This window comes from Pelophylax lessonae, assembly GCF_965119305.1.
Source record: "Pelophylax lessonae genome assembly, chromosome: 7".
Lineage (NCBI taxonomy): Eukaryota > Metazoa > Chordata > Amphibia > Anura > Ranidae > Pelophylax > Pelophylax lessonae.
The window spans coordinates 103,696,403-103,717,803 of record NC_138774.1 but is presented as its reverse complement, the minus strand read 5'-3'; positions in this window follow the sequence as shown (position 1 = coordinate 103,717,803).

Here is a 21,401-nt window from a genome sequence, read left to right as displayed (position 1 = left end):
CAGTTCATTGAGGGAACCATGAATGCCAACATGTACTGTGACATACTGAAGCAGAGCATGATCCCCTCCCTTCGAAGGCTGGGCCGCAGGGCAGTATTCCAACATAATGACCCCAAACATACCTCCATGGCGACCACTGCCTTGCTAAAGAAGTTGAGGGTAAAAGTGATGGACTGGCCAAGCATGTCTCAAGACCTAAACCCTATTGAGCATCTGTGGGGCATCCTCAAATGGAAGGTGGAGGAGCGCAAGGTCTCTAACATCCACCAGCTCTGTGATGTCTTCATGGAAGAGTGGAAGAGGACTCCAGTGGCAACCTGTGAAGCTCTGGTGAACTCCATGCCCAAAAAGGTTAAGGCAGTGCTGGGAAATAATGGTGGCCTCACAATATATTGACACTTTGGGTCCAATTTGGACATTTCCCTTAGGGGTGTATTCACTTTTGTTGCCAGCGGTTTAGACAATAACGACTGTGTGTTGAGTTATTTTGAGGGGACAGCAAATTTACACTGTTATACAAGCTGTACACTCACTACTTTACATTGTAGCAAAGTGTCATTTCTTCAGTGTTGTCACATAAAAAGATAGAATAAGATATTTACAAAAATGTGAGGGGTGTACTCACTTTTGTGAGATACTGTATATATAAAAATGTTTTCTTCTTAAAGGAGTTGTATAGGCAGGTTTTTTTAATCTTAATGCATTCTATACATTAAGATAAAAAGCCTTCCCAGCATCCCCTAATACTTACCTGAACCCCCTCTCTGTCCAGCGATGTTCACGAGTCCCTCGGCCGTCCGGGACTCTCCCTCCTGATTGGCTGAGATACAGAGGCTGCGCCATTGGCTCCCGCGGCTGTCAATCAAAGTCAGTGAGCCAATCAGGAGAAAGTGGGGCGGGGTCGAACGGCAGCTCTGTGTCTGAATGGACACACAGAGCTGCAGTTTGGCTCAGCTGCTTGCTGTGGGGGCACTCGATAGGAGGGAGGGGCCAGGAGCAGCAACTAGGGGCCCAGGAAGAGGAGGATCCAGGCTGCCCTGTACAAAACAAACTTCACAGAGGAGGTAAGTATAACGTTTGTTATTTAAAAAAAAAAAAAAAACCAGACAGAAATTGAAATACCTAGGTCTGATTTTAAATCTGACCAGGGTGGTCCTTCTTCTGGAAGAACTTCAGGAACTACAGACCGTGATTCACCGGCTGCTGTCACACAGACAGTTCTCTCTCCCGACTTGCAAACAGGTTCTGGTGGTATTCAACTTCAAGACAGTTCTGTTTGCACAGTCCTGAATACAGCTCCTTCAGCAGGTTTAGCTCCACAGGAGGTTTATGGCGAGGTCACGGGTTCCTCTGACAGATGCCGAAGGCATCCTAGGGGCACAGTATGATTAGTATTATCCTCGGCCCAAGGCATGGTTCCTGCAAAGAATCAAGGGCGAGGGTCTTCCAATCATTCTGGTGGCCGTAAACGTCCCTTGGGGGCTACTTTTCAGAGAGGATTAGTTATCCAAAGGGCTGATCTACCATCCTGCTTTACAGTCACTTGTTTTAATTGCATAGCTATTGAAAGCAAGGTACTGAGGGATAGAGGCTTGTCTGGATCAGTGATTCCTACTATGGTAAAGGCGAGGAAGTCGACTTCCAACAAGATATACCATCGTATGTGGAAAACCTACATTTCTTGGTGTGAGACGATTGGCACTCATCCTCGCTCCTTTTCTGTGGCTCGGATCTTAGCCTTTCTTCAACGAGACGTTGAGCAGAAGTTGGCCTTGAGTACCATCAAGGGCCAGGTGTCTGCCTTAGCAATCTTCTTTCAGCGACCTATAGCCACGGACTTTTTAGTTCGTATCTTCATTCAAGGGGTTTGACATGTGGCTCCACCTGTACGGTCTCTTTTGCCACAGTGGGATTTAATTTAGTACTCTCGGTTCTCCAGAAACCTCCGTTTGAGGATAATCGGGAGATTCCATTTCCTACGTTGTCCCAGAAGGTGGCTTTCTTGGTGGCTATTACCTCGGCCCACAGGGTATCGGAGTTGGCGGTACTATCCTGTCGGTCTCCAAGTAGTTCTTCATCCCTGTCTGTCATTCCTGCCCAAAGTTGTCTGTGCCTTCCATTTGGATGAGGGCATTGTGTTGCCTTCCTTGTGTCCCAAGCCATCTCGTCCCAAGGAATTAGCTTTGCATACCTTAGATGTGGTTCGGGCAGCTGTTATCTGACAGCTGCAGAGTCCTTTCGAAGGTCAGACTCGCACTTTGTGGCTACACAATTACCAAGGAAAGGGCTGGCCGCTACTTTGGCTACCATCTCTAGATGGATCAGACACATGGTGACTCAGGATAATTCTATTAAAGGTCAGGTTCCTCCTTTCACTGTCACATCGGATTCTACTCGGAGCGCTTAGTACTTCTTGGGCCCTTCATCATCAAGTAGACAGTCTGAGGTTCTTAGTAAGAGGCATGGTGATTTTTTTTGAAGTTGTAAATTTTTGTCCCAATTTTTTAGAAAATTAAGAAATTAAATGGTTTTTATTTTTTTTACAATTTGTTTTTTTATATACTGTCACCGTTGCAGTACAGCATCATCATATAACTGGTGTGGCGGTGATCAGGGACACTGACTGGTGACAATATGTAAAAAATAATTTTTTTGGTTCAATTTTTTTTTTTCATCAAAATAGTTCAGTGTCACCATACACACTTTAATTGCTGTTACAGTAATGATCACTGTAACAACAATCTTTTGAACTGCCATGAATGGCTTACATTCATTAAAGCTGTGATTACTATTGTGTGCTGTGATAGGCCCACAGCTATCACATGGTACAGGGCGCTTGGCCCAGGTACCAAGTGATAGTTGTGGGCCAATTACAGCATCACAATACAAAGCACAGCTGTTATGAAAAAAACCCATTCATAGCAATTGTGTTTACATTGTGATCTTGTAATTGCATATCAATCACATGATACCCATGCTGCCGCAATCCACTGTGTCTAGTGGATCACATCACATGCCTGACGAAGGGGTCCTGCACGACACTGAAACGTTGCACTATGTCTTCTGTGATGTGATTATTCTTCAAAAAAAGAATTGGACATTTTTGACGATCTGTGGTGTGCTGGCAAATATGTACATTCGATCTGTGATGTTTCCGGTTGTGGCTGGCTGTTGCTACAGGACCCGCTACTCCTAAAGCCTTATCCAGGAAAGTGTGCGATAGGAATATCGATACTACTAGTGGACCCAGCCGTTGCGGCAGCGGCAAACTGCGCGCTCCATCAGTTGGTAACGTACAAGTACGTGATCCAGCCTTCCCTTGTTGCCTGTTCAAAGATTGGTGAACCTCTGCCCATCTTTTCTTCTGGGATACTCTGACTGATTTGACAGTTCAAAATTGCATGATAAGTCGTACCCCATTGCCGGCAATAGAACCATTCGAATTGTTGCGACTTATGTCGCAGCGACTTTTAAAAAAGGTTCATGCGCTTTTTTTGCGATTTCATTGCAACTCGCATTGACTTATGTTAAATTAAGTCACAAACCGCAATGAAATCGGAGGTCCAATCACCGGTTCATCTCAGTGAAGTAGCACGATTTCAAAGCCGCACTGGTGTGAACCAGGACTGAAGCCCGGTTCACACTGGTGCAACATATGCTTTAACTTTGAGAGCATGTTGCATAACGTGTATAAATCAATGGTTCCCTAGGATAGCCGTCTTAACTGATCCGACTTTGAAAAAGGTTCCCACACTACTTTGGTCTGTTTTCAGCCCATTGAATATCATTTAAGTCGGATCATCATCTTAACTGATCCGACTTGTAACATGCGACTTGTGCTCTGAGGATCTTGAAGGGGATTGGCAGGTCAGGAAAGGGCGGAGGAAGAGCGAGCCCCCCCCTCCTCCTAGACCACACCAGGCCACATGACCTCAACATGGGGGGTGGGTGCTTTGGGGCAGGGGGGGCTCTGCACCCCCCCCCCCCCAAAGTGCCCCTACCCATTCACTCCAAAAAGAAGTGTAAATGAAAACAAGTGATGGATTTTGACAAGTCCTTTATTAAAAGTGAAGAATGTCCCCCGTCGTAGCTCCAACGTGTCTTCTTCCTCCGGTGATGTGTTCTTGCTCTGGTCTTCCCCTCCACTTGCTGTCTTCTCCGCTACTGACCCGGTCCTTCTCCACCACTGGCTCCCACAGTTGTATCAACCCCGATATCTGCCAGTTCTTTTATAGCCATGGGGCGTGGCCATCCAGTGACGTCACCGTGAGACCCTGCCCCTTGGATCCTGTTCATTGAAGTCGGAAATTAAGTTGTAGGGCAAAGTACAAAAATTCAGCCCAGCGCTCACTCCGAATGGGAAGACTGGCGTGCTGCTCTCCTCAGGCAGGGAACTCCAATACGGGTGCATAGAAAAGAAAGAAAGAGGAGGCGCAAACACCTAGTGCATTACCCGTGGTCAATTTGCAAATTGTTTAATAAAAAATGCCAAATGCATACTCACAGACGTAGAGATAAAAACATGTTACAAGAATCCACCATGTGTGAACTGGGACACGTCCTTCAGTCAGGACCGCTAACGCGTTTCGGGGGTCAGGCCCCCTTCCTCAGAGCTGGTCTTACCACATGCAGATCACAAATATATATGAGACAGCTTTAATTGCATCAGTTCGATCCCCCTCCCTCCCTCCTCCCCTCAGGGGAAAGAGGGCGGGACCATCCAGTGCTTCTAATATTGGCTCTCTCAGCCTAAAAAGAAAATTAACCCCTTGCTCATCTTGATCAGAAAGATCATGGTGTACCCATCAGGAACTCTGCACCCTGAAGTGTGCCTATGTGGGCAGATGAGTCAAGAGTGAAACCGTTAGGATGACTGTTGTTACTGGTGTGTGTGTGTTCAGAGTGGGCACTTGTCAGCAGTAAGCTGGATAGTTTACAACATTCAAGGGGATTGCATACATTTCGTACATACCCCGCTGTGATTGCTGGCCCATGTCCTCCTGCTCCATGTTGCAGCGGCATCGGTATTGTAAATCTTTCCCCTTGTTGTGTCCACAGCTTCCTGTTCGGGATCGCCGTTTGTTCCGGGTCTCAGGACGCTCACCCGCCATTCTGCGCCCTGGGACCCGTGTCACCACACTTCCGGGATTGTGTGCGATGTGGGGCCCGCCTCTGCTGGTTGCCGTGGGAACCTGAAAGCATTCTCTGCTCGTTTGGCATTTACTGCCGCCACCTAGCGGCTGCAGTGATGTACTACATGCCGAAGATGTAATATAGCATGGCTGTGTTAGAATAATGTGTGTTTACCTCCAGACAAAAGCAATAAACGTGGGGGTAGGAGGAAATAAACCCCTTTCCATCACTATGCCCGCTGGCTGTGCAGGGGTAATGTCCTCCAACACCCACCACATCACATGAGTGTAGAGGCCAATCCCAAGTTCTCACTTGCAATACACAAACCTCATATATTCCAATGGTGTCAGTGTGACACCCACCTTTTACAACCTTCAAATGGCTGGAGTGGCTGCACCCAAATATGGTGCCTATAAGAAGCGCTAGTGTTGACCCTCACCCCAACTTATGAAGTGGGTGTTAGTTCAACACCTGATGTCACTCTGGCGAGTTTGCAGGTGGAACTCGAAATCCAATATCAATGAATAACCATGTCATCCATTCCAATCATATATTGACCGTGTACATGAAAATTGGATCAGAAGTCTTCCGACTTCCATGTCGGAGCAGTGTGAACCCAGCCTTATACCCAATCATGTTACTGACTTGTTACCAATCAATCTAATTGGTTGCAAAATCTTATTTTTTTAACTCTTCCTTGTTAGTACCACTTAGTTTGCCAGCTTTTTTTGCCTTGTCCCCCTTTTTTTGAGACGTGTTGCTGCCATCAGTTTCAAAATTACCTCTCAGTCTAAACATTTGATATATTTTCTATTATGAATAAAATATGGGTTTATAGGATTTGCAAATCATTGTGTTTTATGTAGATTTTACTCAGTGTCCCAATTTTTTGGTATTAGGGGGTCATTAAAAAAAAAAAAAAGAAATTGTAAAGAAATTAAAGTTACACCCAAGCACACAACCCCCCCCCCCCCCCCCAAAAAATGTATTTTGGGCCCCACCTCCACACACGAACGTATATATATATATATATGCATAAATTGGAGAGCGCCTATACACAAAAACGTTGATTGCGATATACATGTTACATATCGCTGTGCATGCTGGGGCGAGAACAATAATTCTAGCACCTGCATAACATTAAACCGATGATCTGCAGGGGCTTTTAATCACTTGACCTCTGGAAGATTTAACCCCCTTCATGACCAGGGCATTCTTTGCGATATGGCACTGCATTTCTTTAACAGACGATTGTGCGACCCTGTACCCAAATAAAATGTCATTTTTTTCCAAACAAATAGAGATTTATTTTGGTGTTATTTGATCACCACTGTGTTTTTTATTTTTTTGCACTATAAAACAAAACTGGAAAAAGAGACAGTTTCCCCAAAAAACATCTCCAAGGAAAGCGGGGAGGGGAGAAAAGATTGGACTTTCTCGGTACTTAAAGCTTGATACACAAATTTGAACAGATTTTTCAGGGAAGTACAAGCAATACATAAAAGATTGGTCTAAAAGTATCCTACTAATTCTTGATGCACAAAATTAGTAATGGGTCCTCACAGGGCATCAATCTAAGTGCTGTAAACCAGTGTGGTGCAAAAATATAAACCCTCTAACGGTTAATGAATATCACTGGGTGAATAGTTGTATCCTTGAAATTCAATGAATTATAGCAATATATAATTTAGTGAATTGTTCCCTGTGAAAAATTACTTCTTAGCGGGATGATATTGCTAATATTATGTAATGTACGAACAGTCTAATAACTATTGTAAAGACCGGAGGTTGGACAATGAAGGTCCTTAAAAATCTTCAAAATTATGGAAAAGTAGGGTATCCAAAGTCAGATAGTGGTAGAGATGTGGAGTAGATCCTTTACCTTTGACCGGAATCCCTTCTGCCTCGATTCTTCGCAAGAGTCTTGGCATAAGTGTTATCAGGGGAAATGCGTACATCATACGATACTGGCCCCAGGGAGCCACCAGAGCATTGTGCCATCGACCAGAGGATCCTGAGACCTTGCTACGAACTTCTGCACCTTCCTGTTGAGACGAGAGGCCAACAGGTCCACATCAGGAGTCCCCCACCAGAGACACAGTCGATGACACACCTCCTGGTGAAGGGACCATTCTCCCTGATCCAACGTCTGCCGACTGAGGTAATCCGCCTGCCAATTTTCTACCCCTGGAATATGCACAGCAGAGATGGCTGGCACAAACCGTTCTGCCCACCTTAAAATACCGGCTACTTCCCGGGCAACTAGTACACATTTGGTGCCCCCCTGATGATTGACATATGCCACAGCCATGTCCGATTGAATCCTTACCGGGTGCCCCTGCAGACGAACCATCCATTGGGTCAGGCAAAGCCTGATCGCCTGAATTTCCAGGATATTGATCGGCAGGCTTGACTTCTTCAGAGTCCAAACCCCCTGAGTATAATCCATGCCTAAGACACCTCCCCATCCGGACAGGCTGGCATCCGTAGTGACTATAGTCCAGTACAGGGGGAGAAACGATTTTCCCTGTCGAAGTGCCAAAGAGAGGAGCCAACAGTTCAGGGATCCCCTCTTACCTAGAGACTAGTCTAGAGACTGTGGGTTCTTGTTCTATTTGGCAAGAATCTCCTTTTGTAGAGTTTTGGTATGGAACTGAGCAAACAGAACCGCCTCAAAGGTGGAGACCAACAGACCCAGCACTTGTATATAAGTCCTGAGAGATGACCGCCGTCTGCAAAACAGGAGCCATATCGCATCCTGCAACTTCTGGAGTTTTATCTGCGGAAGAAACACCCAGGCTGAGGCCATGTCCAGGGGCAGGCCCAGATAGTCCAGCTTGGTGGACGCGACCAGAACAGATTTTTGGAAATTCAGTTTCCATCCAAACTCTTGCAAAGTTTGCATCAAAATGTCAGACTGTCTTTTAAGACATTTAGAGGCTCTGCTCGCAGAAGCAGGTCGTCCAAGTACCCCAGTACCGCAATCCCCTTCTGCCTTAGCAATGCTAACACCGGGGCCAAAACTTGTGTGAACACCCGAGGAGCTGAGGCGAGACCAAAAGGTAACACCACAAATTGGTAGTGCTCCTTGCCCACGGCAAAGCGAAGGAAACGCTGATGCCTGACATATATTGGGATATAAAGGTAAGCGTCCTTGATATCAATAGAGGCCAGGTAATCTCCTTGAAGAAGGGATGTCACTACCATGCAAATGGACTCCATTCGAAATTTCTGAACCCACACAAAGCGGTTCAAGGCCTTGAGGTTCAGGATTGGACAGACCTTGCCTTCCTTCCCGGAAACAGTAAACAGTAAATAGGTTTGAATAAAACTCCTGAAAGAGGTTTGATTCCAGAACCAGTACAATGACCCCCTGTGAAAGCAGATCCTGTACCACCCCAAGAGGACCTCGTAGGCGATCTGTGGCCAAACGCAGGTTGGAAGGGAAGAACCTTGCCGGAGGCAAGGACCGAAACTCGATCTTGTAACTGAATCAACTTGTGGACCTATTTGTCTTGAATCAAGGAGGTCCACGGATCCAAAAAGAAGCTAAGACATCCTCATACCCCAGATACAGGTAAGGGTGCCCCTTCAGGCAGAAGTGGGCTTGTCTGCGATCCCGGAGGAACCCGCTCTCGACTTACAAGGCCAGGGCCTCTTGGAACCTTCTTTGGGGTTACGGGTGGATTTTGATCCCTGGTCCTTAGATCCCGAGGGATGAAGGGACCGCTTTTGGGCCGAGAAGAAAGGGCCACATTTGCAATGACTCTTTGCTCCTGGTAGTCTGTGGAAGCAGAGTATTCTTACCTCCAGTAAGACCCTTAATGATCTCTTCCATGGAAGCTCCAAACAAACGGTCTCCTACAAAAGGGAGATCAGTCAATACTTTCTTGGAAGCCTGGTCCGCAGACCAGTATTTCAGCCATATCATGCAGCGAAGACTCACCACTGTCGCGAACACCCCACAGGCTAAGGGGGCCACATCCAGAGAGGCATCATACTGCAACCCCTGGATCAAATTGGTCCGCCAGCTCCACCAGGTCAGGAGGGGACTGTCCCCCTTCCAAATCCTGGCGCAGGAGCTTAGCCCATTCCGTTAAGGTCTGGGAAACCAAGGTTATGGCAAAAAAACGGCCGCAGAATGGAACCAGCCATGATAAAAAGGTATCAGCTCTCTTGTCAAAAGGGTCCCTAAAGGATGGAGAGTCCTCCACCGGGAGAAGGGTGGCCTTATTCAAACTGGAAACCTGCGAGTCCACCACTGGTGGTACTGTCAGTTTTTTATGCAAGGACTCTTCAAAAGGATACCTTCTAGTGAAGAGTTTAGGGACAGTGCGTTTGGGGGGATCCCCACTGACTTGTGACAATGTTGTCGAAATAGGCGGGAAAGGGAAACACCTTTGCCACTTTGAAGGTTGTGCGGGTACCAAATTGCACCTCTGCAGCCGAGGCAGCAGTAGCTTCGTCCTCCAATTTCAGTTTCCCGCACTGTAAAATCAGCGCATCCACTAGCGCTTTTTCATGCACGGCTGTAGTGGAAGAGGATTCATCCTCACTATCAGAGCACTCAGGGTGCGTGGACACAGACCCATTAGGGTGACTCGCGTCTGTGGTGGCCAAATCAACCTCAGGATCTGAGGAGGCAGAGGATGCAGGGGAAGGCGGAGGATGCTTTTTGCTCGTCTTATTTTGGAGGGCCATATCTACTTTGGACACCTGTGACTGCAGGACCGACCTTATAGCAGACAAGTATAAAGGTACATTTATATCAAAATAGTGCAGCGCTAGAAACAACTAAATAAATAAATAAATATGTCACATTAGTCATGGGTGCAGTGAAGTAAAACAAGACCAACAAAAAGAAAGTCCATAGGAATCGTGAATCCCAAACATGGATCTTAGATGGAGAGTGATAATCCAAAAGGAGATTAAGTCCCAAGGTTTGGTGAGCAGGAGGAAGACACCCGTGGTAGGTAAGTAAAAGATGGCTGCTTACCAGAGGGAATGGGCCCCCAACTTAATGGACAGGCCACAAAGGCTATGGACAAAGAACCACTCAGGATAAACTCTTTCCTCCACACACATATGGATATGGACCGCTTGCAACCACTCTTGACATTCCAAGGTACAACACACTGCCGCAGTAAAGCTCATATACAGCTCCGGCATAAAGTGTTAACCATATGGGAAGGAAGATAGAGGGAGACCATAGCATAATCCAGTATTTACAATCAGACAAGTTTATTAAAGGTTCCACTTACATCTTAGTAGACATGTACAAGCAAACAGCATAAAATCGTGGCGTCCCGCGGAAGTAAGGTGAGCCGGCGTCGAGAGGGGCGTGACGAACGTGGTGTCCGGAACTGCCCGACCGGTTTCGTCAGATGTGACGTCGTCTGTGGCGTGGTTACCGGGCACCACCATCACGCCTATAAGTCCCCTGATCGTCCGAAACTTCCGCTCTCTCGGCCAATCACCATCAACTAAGGGCGGAAGTGACGCAATAGTACCTCAACCCTTGTGGGCGGAAGTAGCAGAATAATAAAGAACATTCATTGAGCACAGGAAATGTAAACCGAAGAAGCGTTATGCCAAAAAATATTGATGGACCTCTAATATCCACATCAAATGGGCCTAAAGAGTATCCTACCGTGCACTATATTAATCAAGGCATGCGTAGCTAACGGGCATTGGAAATATATAGCCAAGGCTGACACTTGGCCTTTGATAGTGCCCAAAGCCAACCACTGTTCAACCCCTTTCTGCAGGAAAGCCAAAACCCTAGCGATCGAAAACAAGCGAGGGTGCACCTTCAGCAATTCACACCACGAATTGTATGATTTCCACGTACGATGATAGATCTTCCTGGAAGTCGACTTCCTAGCCTTCAAAAGTGTAGGAATCACAGAGTCAGAAAGACCTCTATCTCTCAACACCTGGATTTCAACAACCATGCCGTTAAAGCCAGCGACTGTAAAGCAGGATAGAAGATCAGGCCTTGAGACAGCCCACACTGTATTCCCTAAAGGACTGCTGTTACTAGCTTACTGTAATATCATTAACATATCAATTTCAGAGATCTGCTTCTATCACTGACTCTAAAAGTTATATTGTATCAGTATGGTCAGACTCCAACCACCAAAATTTACACACATGTGATTTTTGCTTTCTGTGGCTTATTGTCATACCTAGATCATCTTGCTATCTGTGCCTCTCAGACAGCCAAGACATTTTGCACTACTTGAAGCTGCTTGACAAGGCACCATAGGAAATCTTTATACTTACAGATCCCTAATCATTGTGTACCAGCCACATACTGGTGTGGAATCCATTATCCACCTGTTTGATCACACTCCCTGCTGGGTTCTGTATTATTTTGGTTCATTGTTTTGCATCCTTTAACCTCCCTGGCGGTCTGATTATGTCCAGATTTCTTTGCTAAAAGCGGTACATTCTTTTGCATGGAAATCTGTTGTTTTACATTTTAAAACTCACCTTCCCCTGCGATCCCCCGCCTTCCTCCCCCGCTGTCCTCCCGCTGTGTGCTCGGCCGATGCCGGTACCTGTCTTCTGGTTCCCTTCCCTGCGAGCGCTGCGACGCAGGGGGTGGAACCGGCGACAATTTAAAAATATAAATACACTAAATGACATGATACAAAGCTGTGATCCTAACGGATTACAGTGTATCATACTATTTCACCACAGAATTTTACCTAGTGACTTTTCCAGTGCCCTAACTGTGCTTTTCCAGTTCTTCGTGCCTGGAAAATTGAGAATGACCATGGCGTCTAAAAAGCGTTCTTTTTGCGCAAAAGCGCTTTTAGACGAACTGGAAAACAGCGACACCGAAACAGAGGTACTTGAAGAACTGAGTGTGGCGATTCGTGGGAAAATTCATCATCAGGTACGAAAGTGACGACAGCGACGATTCTGATGTCTCTTTCTGGCACATAGCTCCGTTGGAAATTCTGAAGAATCATTTGATATACTTGCCAAATTCCACAAGCTATGTGCCAGAAAGGGACATCAGAATCGTCGCTGTCGTCACTTTCCGTACCTGATGACGAATTTTCCCACGAATCGCTATCGCTCAGTTCTTCAAGTAACTCGGTTTCGCTGTCGCTGTTTTCCAGGTCGTCTAAAAGCGCTTTTCCGCATAAAGAACGCTTTTTGGACGCCATGGTTGTTCAAAAATTTCCAGGCACAACGCACTGGAAAAGCACAGGCAGGGCACTGGAAACGTCACCAGGTGCAATCCTGTGCTGAAATGGCATGATACAGTGTAATCAGTTAGGATCACAGCTTTGTATCATGTCATTTGTGTATTTACACTTTTGAATTTGCCACCGGTTCCACCCCCCTGCGTCGCAACATTTGCAGGGAAGGGAACTGGAAGGCAGGTGCAGGCAATCCGCTGTGCACAGAGTGGGGAGAGAGTGTAAGGACGCCGGGGAGGACGGCGGGGGATCGCAGCAGTGGCGGCCGGTGTATTGAGGGCGCCGGGGCGCCGCCCCCCCCCATCCATGCATTCGGCCGGACGCATGGAGCTTAATGTTTTTTTTTTTTATAAATCACCTGATTAGAGCCAGAGGCTCTAATAGGGTGATGCAAAGGGTGGAGCCGGGGCGCAGAGCAGTGCGCCCCGAGCATACCCATTGTGTGACAATAGCGAATGAAAATTCGCTATTGTCACACCGATCCTCCTCCTGGCCAATCAGGAAGTGCGTCCGATACATGCTTCCTGATTGGCCGCAAGGCAAACCCCATGCCATTGGCCGAGGAGGAGCGGGAGAACTCGAGGAGACGCGCCGCCGGGGGACACAGTGAGGAGAAGTCGCCGTTGGGACTGAATAGAAGCCGCCGCCGGGACTGAAGAGAAGCCGTCGCCGCTCCAGGTAAGTGCACTGGTCTCGGGGAGGGGGGGCCCACACTGCATTGAAGGGGACATGCACGCACGCTGGTCACTGCATTGATGGGGGCACGGCACGCTGGTCACTGCATTGATGGGGGAACGGCATGCTGGTCACTGCATTGATAGGGGCACGGCACGCTGGTCACTGCATTGATGGGGGGCATGCTGGTCACTGCATTGAATGGGGGCATGCTGTAGTAACTCTGCATTGAATGGGGGCACTCTGTAGTAACTCTGTATTGATGGGGGAACACTATACTTTGATTGCTGAAGGCCCCTTTCACACTTTTGTGACCTCAAAGTCATGCAATTTTTTGCCACGTTTTTTGCCACAAAGCAATGCCTATTAGATTTTTTCTGTTTGTGCCCCCCCCCAAAAATTTTGAGCACCAGCCACCACTGGATCGCAGGGAAGGTGAGTAGCATTCTGGGGTAATCCCAAGTGTGGCTCGGGGTTACCGCTTTTGGTACTGAAAGTTATCCCCGAGCCACACTCGGGAATACCGCCAGGGAGGTTAAGTGCCACGTGATCTATTCCTGGTGAATATTGGGTGAAAATGTGATATTAGATGTCCACTGTAGTAAGTATAGCCGGCGCTGAGCTGACTTGATTGTGGTATCCTAAATTTCCCCGTTACCCATATACCAGTGATTTAGGTCGTTCCAGGTTAATTACAGACAGATCTGTGAGAATAGATGCTCGCAGTGTGAAGGTATCACCTTTCAGGGATTGCCACACTGCGATTTCCTTAATCTCACCACTGCCTGTTATCTTGCCACACTACCTTTGTGCGATTATATTAACATGTTCATTCATGTGATTTGAGTGTGGACCCGGGTGTGCATCCTTTGGCAAGGTTGTCATTTTTTAATGTATGTGTAGTGTGGTCTGTTTTGTTTTGCTATGATATTTGTGTTTCATTTTTGATATTCATTAAACTTTTTAAGAAGAAAACCGCGTTGCTCTATTCCCCTCCTCCTTTATTGAACACCTTTGGTCTTTCCTCTCTGTTTTCCTTAGACAGCATATCTTCCCTGAAAGGAAGTCTCCAAGGAGCATCAGCGACTAACCTTACCAGGTCCGCATACCAAGACCGGCGAGGCCAGTCTGGAGCCACCAGAATGACCGGAATGCCTTTCACCTCTGTCCTGCATGAGAAGCCTTGGCAGAAATTTCAACAGAGGGAAGGCATAAATCAGTCGGTACTGACCCCAAGGAGCCACCACAGCGTCTGTGGCGTTGGCCAGAGGATCCAGAGACCTGGCTACAAACCTTTGAAACCTTCTTGTTTAGGCGAGAAGCAAACAGATCAACCTCGGGTGTCCCCCACCGAACACACAAGAAATTAAACACCTCCGGGTGTAGGGACCACTCCCCTTGATCCAACACCTGACGACTCAGGTAATCCGCCTGCCAGTTCTCCAAACCTGGAATGTGCACAGCAGAGAGGGCTGGAACAGACCTTTCGGCCCGAGCCAGAATCTTGGCCACTTCCTTGGCCGCCAATACACTCTTGATGCCCCCCTGGTGATTGATGTAAGCTACGGCCGTGGCATTGTCCGATTGAATCCGAACCAGACAATCTTGCAGATGAGTCATCCAATGGCTCAGCCAAAGCTTTATTGCTCTGAGGTCCAAATCATTTATCTGTAATTTTGACTCTTCCACTGTCCAGGAACCCTGGGCACAAAGCTTCCCCAGCACCTCGCCCCAGCCTAACAGGCTAGTGTCCTTGGTTACCACTGTTCAAAACAACGGGAGGAAGGACTTGCCCCGGCATAGTGCTGGAGACTGAATCCACCACAACAGTGCAGACTTTGTGTTGTGGCTCAACCGAATCAAAGAGTCCAAGGACTTCGGATCCTTGTTCCATTTGACAAGAAACTCCCTTTGCAAAGGCCCGGCATGGAACTGAGCAAACGGAACCACCTCGAAGGTTGAAACCATCAGACACAAGGCCAGCATTCAAGTCTGCTGTGAAGATAGATGGTTTGTCAACAGCAACCGAATCGCCCCCTGCAATTTTTACAGCTTGTCCAGGGGAAGTAACACCCTCGCCAAAGCTGAATCCAGAGTCAGGCCCAGATAATCCAGTCTCAATGAAGGTATCATGGTGGATTTCTTGAAATTGATGTTCCAACCGAACTCCTGCAGGATTGTGACTGTGATCGTCGGATCGCCCATCAAGGCTGAACAGGAGTCCGCTGTCAACAGGAGATCATCTAGGTAGCCCAGTTCCGCAATCCCCCGTTGGCGCAGCAAGGCCAACACTGGTGCTAGTACCTTGGTAAACACCCTGGGAGTGGAGGCGAGACCAAAGAGTAATGCCACAAATTGATAATGCTCCTCTGCTACTGCAAAGCAAAGAAACCGCTTGTGACCAGCATAAATAGGGATGTGTAGATATGCGTCCTTGATATCTATGGAGGCTGAGAAGTCTCCCTGGTGCAGTGACACCACTACCATGCGGATGGATTACATCCGAAACTTCTGTACCCTCACAAAGCGGTCCAGGGCTTTGAGATCCAGGATTGGACGCACCTTGCCCTCTTTTTTGGGCTCGGTGAACAGGTTTGAATAAAACCCCTGAAAACGTTCCTGAGAAGGAACTGGTTCAATCACTCCTTGCGACAGCAAATCGAGTACTGCCCCTCACAAGTCCCTTAACCGGTCTAGAGAATGGCAAAGATTGGACGGGAAGAATCTGTCCGATGGTCGGGATCAGAATTCGATCTTGTACCCTGATCGGATCATTTTGTGAGCCCATCTGTCCTGAATCAAGGAGGTCCAGGGTTCTGAAAAGAAATGAAGACGTCCCCCCACCCAAGAAGCAGATGAGGACTTGTCTGCAGATCCGGACTGCCCAGTCTTAGATTTTCCCGACCATGGCTTCTTGGAACCCCCAGAAGACCTGAACGATTTACCTTTTTCTTGCGGCCCGGAGGCACGAAAAAAAGACGTTTATGAGCAGTAAAGGATGGCCCCTGCCTAGGACACGGCACCTTACCCTTAGAGGATTGGGAAAGAAAAGTACTCTTACCCCCTGTGATACCTTTGATCAACTCATCTAGAGAGTATCCAACCAGCCTCTCCCCTGTGAAGGGAAGATCAGTCAAGGCCTTTTTGGAGGCCTGGTCAGCAGACCAGCTTTTAACCACACCATGCGCCTAATAGCAATCCCCACTGCCGACGCCCTGGCCACCAACGGAGCTGAATCCAGGGACGTATAACACATGAACACCAAGGCTTGAGCCAACTGGTCCAGTAGTTCCAGCACCGCAGGGGCGAGCCGTTCAGCTTCCAAGTTACTTTTAAGTAACTTCACCCTTTCAGTAGCCGCCTGCGCCACCAGAATGTTCACAAAGGTAGTCTTTAAAATGGACCCCGTTATCACGTGGAGATGGTGGGACAAAGACTCCACCAGTCTATCCACTGAGTCCGCAAAAGTCGGTGACTCTTCCACCGGTACCAGAGTCGCTTTATTTAACCTGGAAACCGGGTGATAAACCTTCGGCGGTACAGTCCACCTAGTGAAAACGGCGTGCAAAACGCTTAGGCACCACCAGCATATGCTTAATGTGCCTCCTTTGTTCATCCACAATATTGTGAAACAATTCTGGACAAGGGAACACCTTGCCCGAATTATGGGATTTGCCGAAGCCAAAAGACACCTACGTAGCCAGCGCTGGGGAATCATCAGCCAATTTTAAAAAGTTCCCCGCACTGAAACTATAAGGGCTTCCACCAATGCGTGTTCCCATGCGGCGGCTGAGGAGGACAGGTCCTCTTCACCATCGGAATGCGAAGACAACGACCCCTCAGGGTCGAGGACCCCGCCGATGGAGGCGAGGGCAGAGGGCGTTTGCTGCTGGCAAAACTTGAAATTACAAAATCCACCTTAGACATCAGATTTTGCAAAAAAGCTGCGATTTCAGGCTGGGACTGTGACCCAGAAGGTTCCACAGTCGCTCCCAGGGGGTCTGCAGGTGACAATTTATCCTGGGACTCCATCTTACACTGACCACCAAAACGCGATCCCACTGCTATTATAGCGGACACTCAATCCCTGACTAATAGAACTAATAGCAGGGTGGATAAGGAAAACTACAGGGAACCCCAGAAAAAACGTTACCAGACCATTCAGGAGACTGCCAGCATGTGCTATGCAAAACGAAAGTGACACTGACTGCACAAGAGGAGGAAAAGGAAACTCTGCCTCTATAATTAAAAAAGCCATGCCGCACGCCTGCCCAGCTTGTGGACCTCAGGGAAATGGCCGCTCAATGCATTCATAATGGGGAACTATAGAAAATGGCTGCCCATGCAATACAATGTGAATAGAAACAAACATGATCCACAGCAAAATAGCGGCTCCCACGGCACGCCCTGTGGTCTCCAGGACCCCCAAAAGTGGTCCCAGAACAGTAGGCATAGGAAGGTCCCCAAGCAGGGACCCCATCAGGACAAGCCACCCCCACCAATGCAGTGCCACAACAGTTGCAATATTACCGCCCCCAAAGGTAAAAAAAAACCTGCTAGAGGTAAGGGATTGCTGAGGGATATACAGGTCCAGTCCTCTGAGAGGCCAGGGGAACCGAGGGAGCCCCTTGGGTCCGACTATTCCAGGGAGGGGTCCCATATCCACCCCGAGACCACCAGAGGTTTTGGGGGGACAATCTACTCACCATACCACGATACCAGGTGGGCGCCACACTGAAACAGATCACCTCCCACCCGGGATGGGGGTGCTGTCAGCCAGGGGGAAGATGCGACTCAGGGCATTCCAGGTCGTCGCATCCCAGCAAAACGATCCACTCGCAGGCTTGACCCATCCGTTGGGGGACTGGCGTGGTGAGGCCTAGTTCTGGACTATAACCTGCTCACGCTCGCTGGCCAGGCTGGAAGACCTTAAGGATCTAGATTATCCAGTGCGAAACCACAGCCGGCTGTTGCTTCTAGTTCCTCTGAATCTTCGTCCCTCAGGAACTAACTTGTGCAAAAAATAAAAAAAATACCAACTAACACAAATTTCCCTATTAAAAGCTAAGACCGAAGTCCCAGCAGGGAGCTAGGTCCTATTCCTAAAACTAGGCAGAAACAAACTAATTGCTGATAGCAGAGTGTGTGGGGTTATGCCTGCAGGGACAGCCCCATAGGCGTGGTTATACTTTTCTTCTGCCTAGTGCCTATTCCTGATTAGAGGAGCATAACCCAATGGTCTCTGAAGAGATGGAGCTGCGTCTGTCAATGAATGATAGAGAAATATTATTTGTTTTTTTTTATTTTTTACTTCCCTCCACCTAAAAGATTTCAGCCTAATGTTCAAATGAGTTGTACAGTTTATAGGTCACATTAAAGGTGGAAACATTTCTGAATTTATCTTGTCTTATTTTTTTACATCACAGAAACCTGACATTTTAACAGGGGTGTGTAGACTTTTTACTGTATATCCACTGTAAAGTTTTTTTTTTTCTCTGCCAGTGTAAATGGATATCAATTTGAAATAAAAGAGTGGGATACAGAATGGTCAAGTTGCAGTCAGGTAACAAGATAATTAGGGATGAGCTTCGAGTTCGAGTCGAACGTAAGTTCGACTCGAACATTGGCTGTTCGCTCGTTCGTCGAATGACAAACAAATGTGCTTCTTCGCGGGAAATTAGAACGCCTGCATCCATAATGCACTGCGCACACGCGGCTCGTGCAGTGCATTATGTGATTGGCCAAAGTATGCACCCTGACCTCTATGCTCTGGCCAATCAAATCATCTCTGCCATGATTGGACAAAGGCAGGCTGCCTTTAGCCAATCGCGGCTCAGGGGCTAAGTACACGCCCCACACTATATAAAGGCTGCTCGCACAGCCGTAGCGTGTAGTGTGACTGTGCGAGCGAGATAGCAAGTGATTGAGACAGGGAGAGGAACGTGATTGAGGCATTTGCAGTTTATCAGACAGTGCAGTGTAGTCTAATTCGAGACATTGCTAGCAGTGAGTTAGGCAGGGAGAGAGATTTGTGCTTTTTACAACTTAAGAGATCAGATAGTGAAGTATGTCCAGTAATGCATTATATAACATAGACCATATATTGATCTCTATCTATATATAGGACAATTGATTAGATACTGTATCAGGCCATTAAATATCTATTGGTCAGTTCAGTATACCCTATATTAATCTCTATCTATATATAGGACAATTGATTAGATACTGTATCAGGCCATTGAGTATCTATCGGTCAGTTCAGTATACCTTATATTGATCTCCATCTATATATAGTTGGTATGGAATTTTTAGCAGCAGGGCCCGTCCCTGCGCCCAGCAAGAGTAACTGCAAGGGGTTGCGGTGTTCAGGCATCGCTAACAACCAAGGCCCAATTTTTCTGCACCTGTATGACAAGTACAAGCGATTTCAAAATATGTATGGAATTTTTAGCAGCGGGGCCCGTTCCTGCACCCAGCAAGAGTAACTGCGAGGAGTTGCGGTGTTCAGGCACCGCCAACAACCAAGGCCCAATTTGTCTGCACCTGTATGACAAGTACATGCAATTTTAAAACTGGTATGGAATTTTTTAGCAGCAGGGCCCATTCCTGCGCCCAGCAAGAGTAAATGCGAGAAGTTGGGGTGTTCAGGCACCGCCAACAACCAAGGCCCAATTTTTCTGCATCTGTATGACAAATACATGCGATTTTAACATTGGTATGTAATTTTTAGCAGCAGGGACCGTTCCTGCGCCCAGTAACTGTGTGTGAGGTGTTGTGGTGTTCAGGCACCGCCAACAACCAAGGTCCAATTTGTCTGCACCTGTATGACAAGTACATGCGATTTTGAAATTGGTATGGAATTTTTAGCAGCAGGGTCCGTTCCTGGCCTAGCAGAAGTAACTGCAAGGGGTTGCGGTGTTCAGGCACCGCCAACAAGCAAGGCCCAATTTTTCTGCACCTGTATGACAAGTACATGTGATTTCAAAATTTGTTTGCGGCAGTTACATATCAACTAATTCTGCCCGGTTGTTGCTGTGTTTCCATTTGAGCAGACAGGGGCGCCCTATTCGGCCGCTTCCGCTACATTGTTAGTTGGTAAATGCTTCCTCTATGGGCGGATGGGTTTCTCCCTTCTGCTCTTTCTGCCTAGTCTCTAGATGGGTATAGCCAGTTTCTGGCAGCAAGTGACAAAGACGAGGCTTAAATTCCGGCGCGCTTGGTGCTTTTCCGCGCATGCACAATAGGCGGAACGCACACGGCGTCATCACCCGGAGGTTCCTAGGGAGACGCGCGGCGCCATAGGGGGTATATAAGGGCCATGCTGAGATGCTTTATGTGCCCTGGCATTTGAATGAGGACTTCCAATCTGGGTGAATAGAATTGGGCTGCATGGGACTGAACCAAAATGTTTGAACTACCAGAATGATACATTCTAGACTAGGGTGATGCTTGATTCATGTTTTTCTGTCTCTAGCTTAGGTGGCTTTTGGACCCTTGCCCCTGCAGGGATTGGATGCGTGCCATTCTGACCCTCATATACTGTGCCTTGCAATAGTATTCACCCCCTTGGCATTTTTCATGTTTTGTTGCCTCACAGCCTGGAATTAACATGGATTGTTTGAGGATTTGCACCATTTAATTTACAGAACATACCCACAACTTTACCCACTTACCGACCGCCCACCATCGATTTACATCAGTCCTTTGACGCTAAATACCAGGGTTATGGCAGCAGATAGCTGCCATAACCCCGATATTTTTGAAAAAGCCAGACGATCAGCTTTCAGGTAAGAGTGGTCCCAGCGGCGGATTCACCACGGGATCACCCTTACGGTGCGGCGGAAGAGGTGCCCGCCGCGTCCCGGTCCTTTTCCCCACTTAACGGACCCACTGGCAGCGGGGAAAACGATCCAGTCCTGGATCCTTTAGACAGGAAGTCGAGTCAGGGCAAGATGGCCCTCACTCGACTCTATGGTCTTGGGAGGACCGAAGCAACGTCAAACGTCATTGCCTAGCAATCGGTTTAAACAGCCGATTTTTTTAAACCATTTTTTTTTTCTTTTTTAGTGTACTTGTGAGGTCTGAGGTCTTTTTGACCCCAGATCTCACAATAAAGAGGACCTGTCATGCCTATTTCTTTTACAAGGAATATTTTCATTCCTTGTAATAGTAATAAAAATGATCATTTTTTTTTTTTTTTTAAACTGTGTAAAAATAAAAAATAATATATAAAATAAATAGGAAAAAAAAATTAAAGCGACCTGTTCCCGTTAGCTTGTGCGCAGAAGCGAACACATAAGGAAGCCCCGCCCACATATGTAAACGGTGTTCAAACCACACATGTGAGGTATCGCCGCAATCGCTAGAGCAATAATT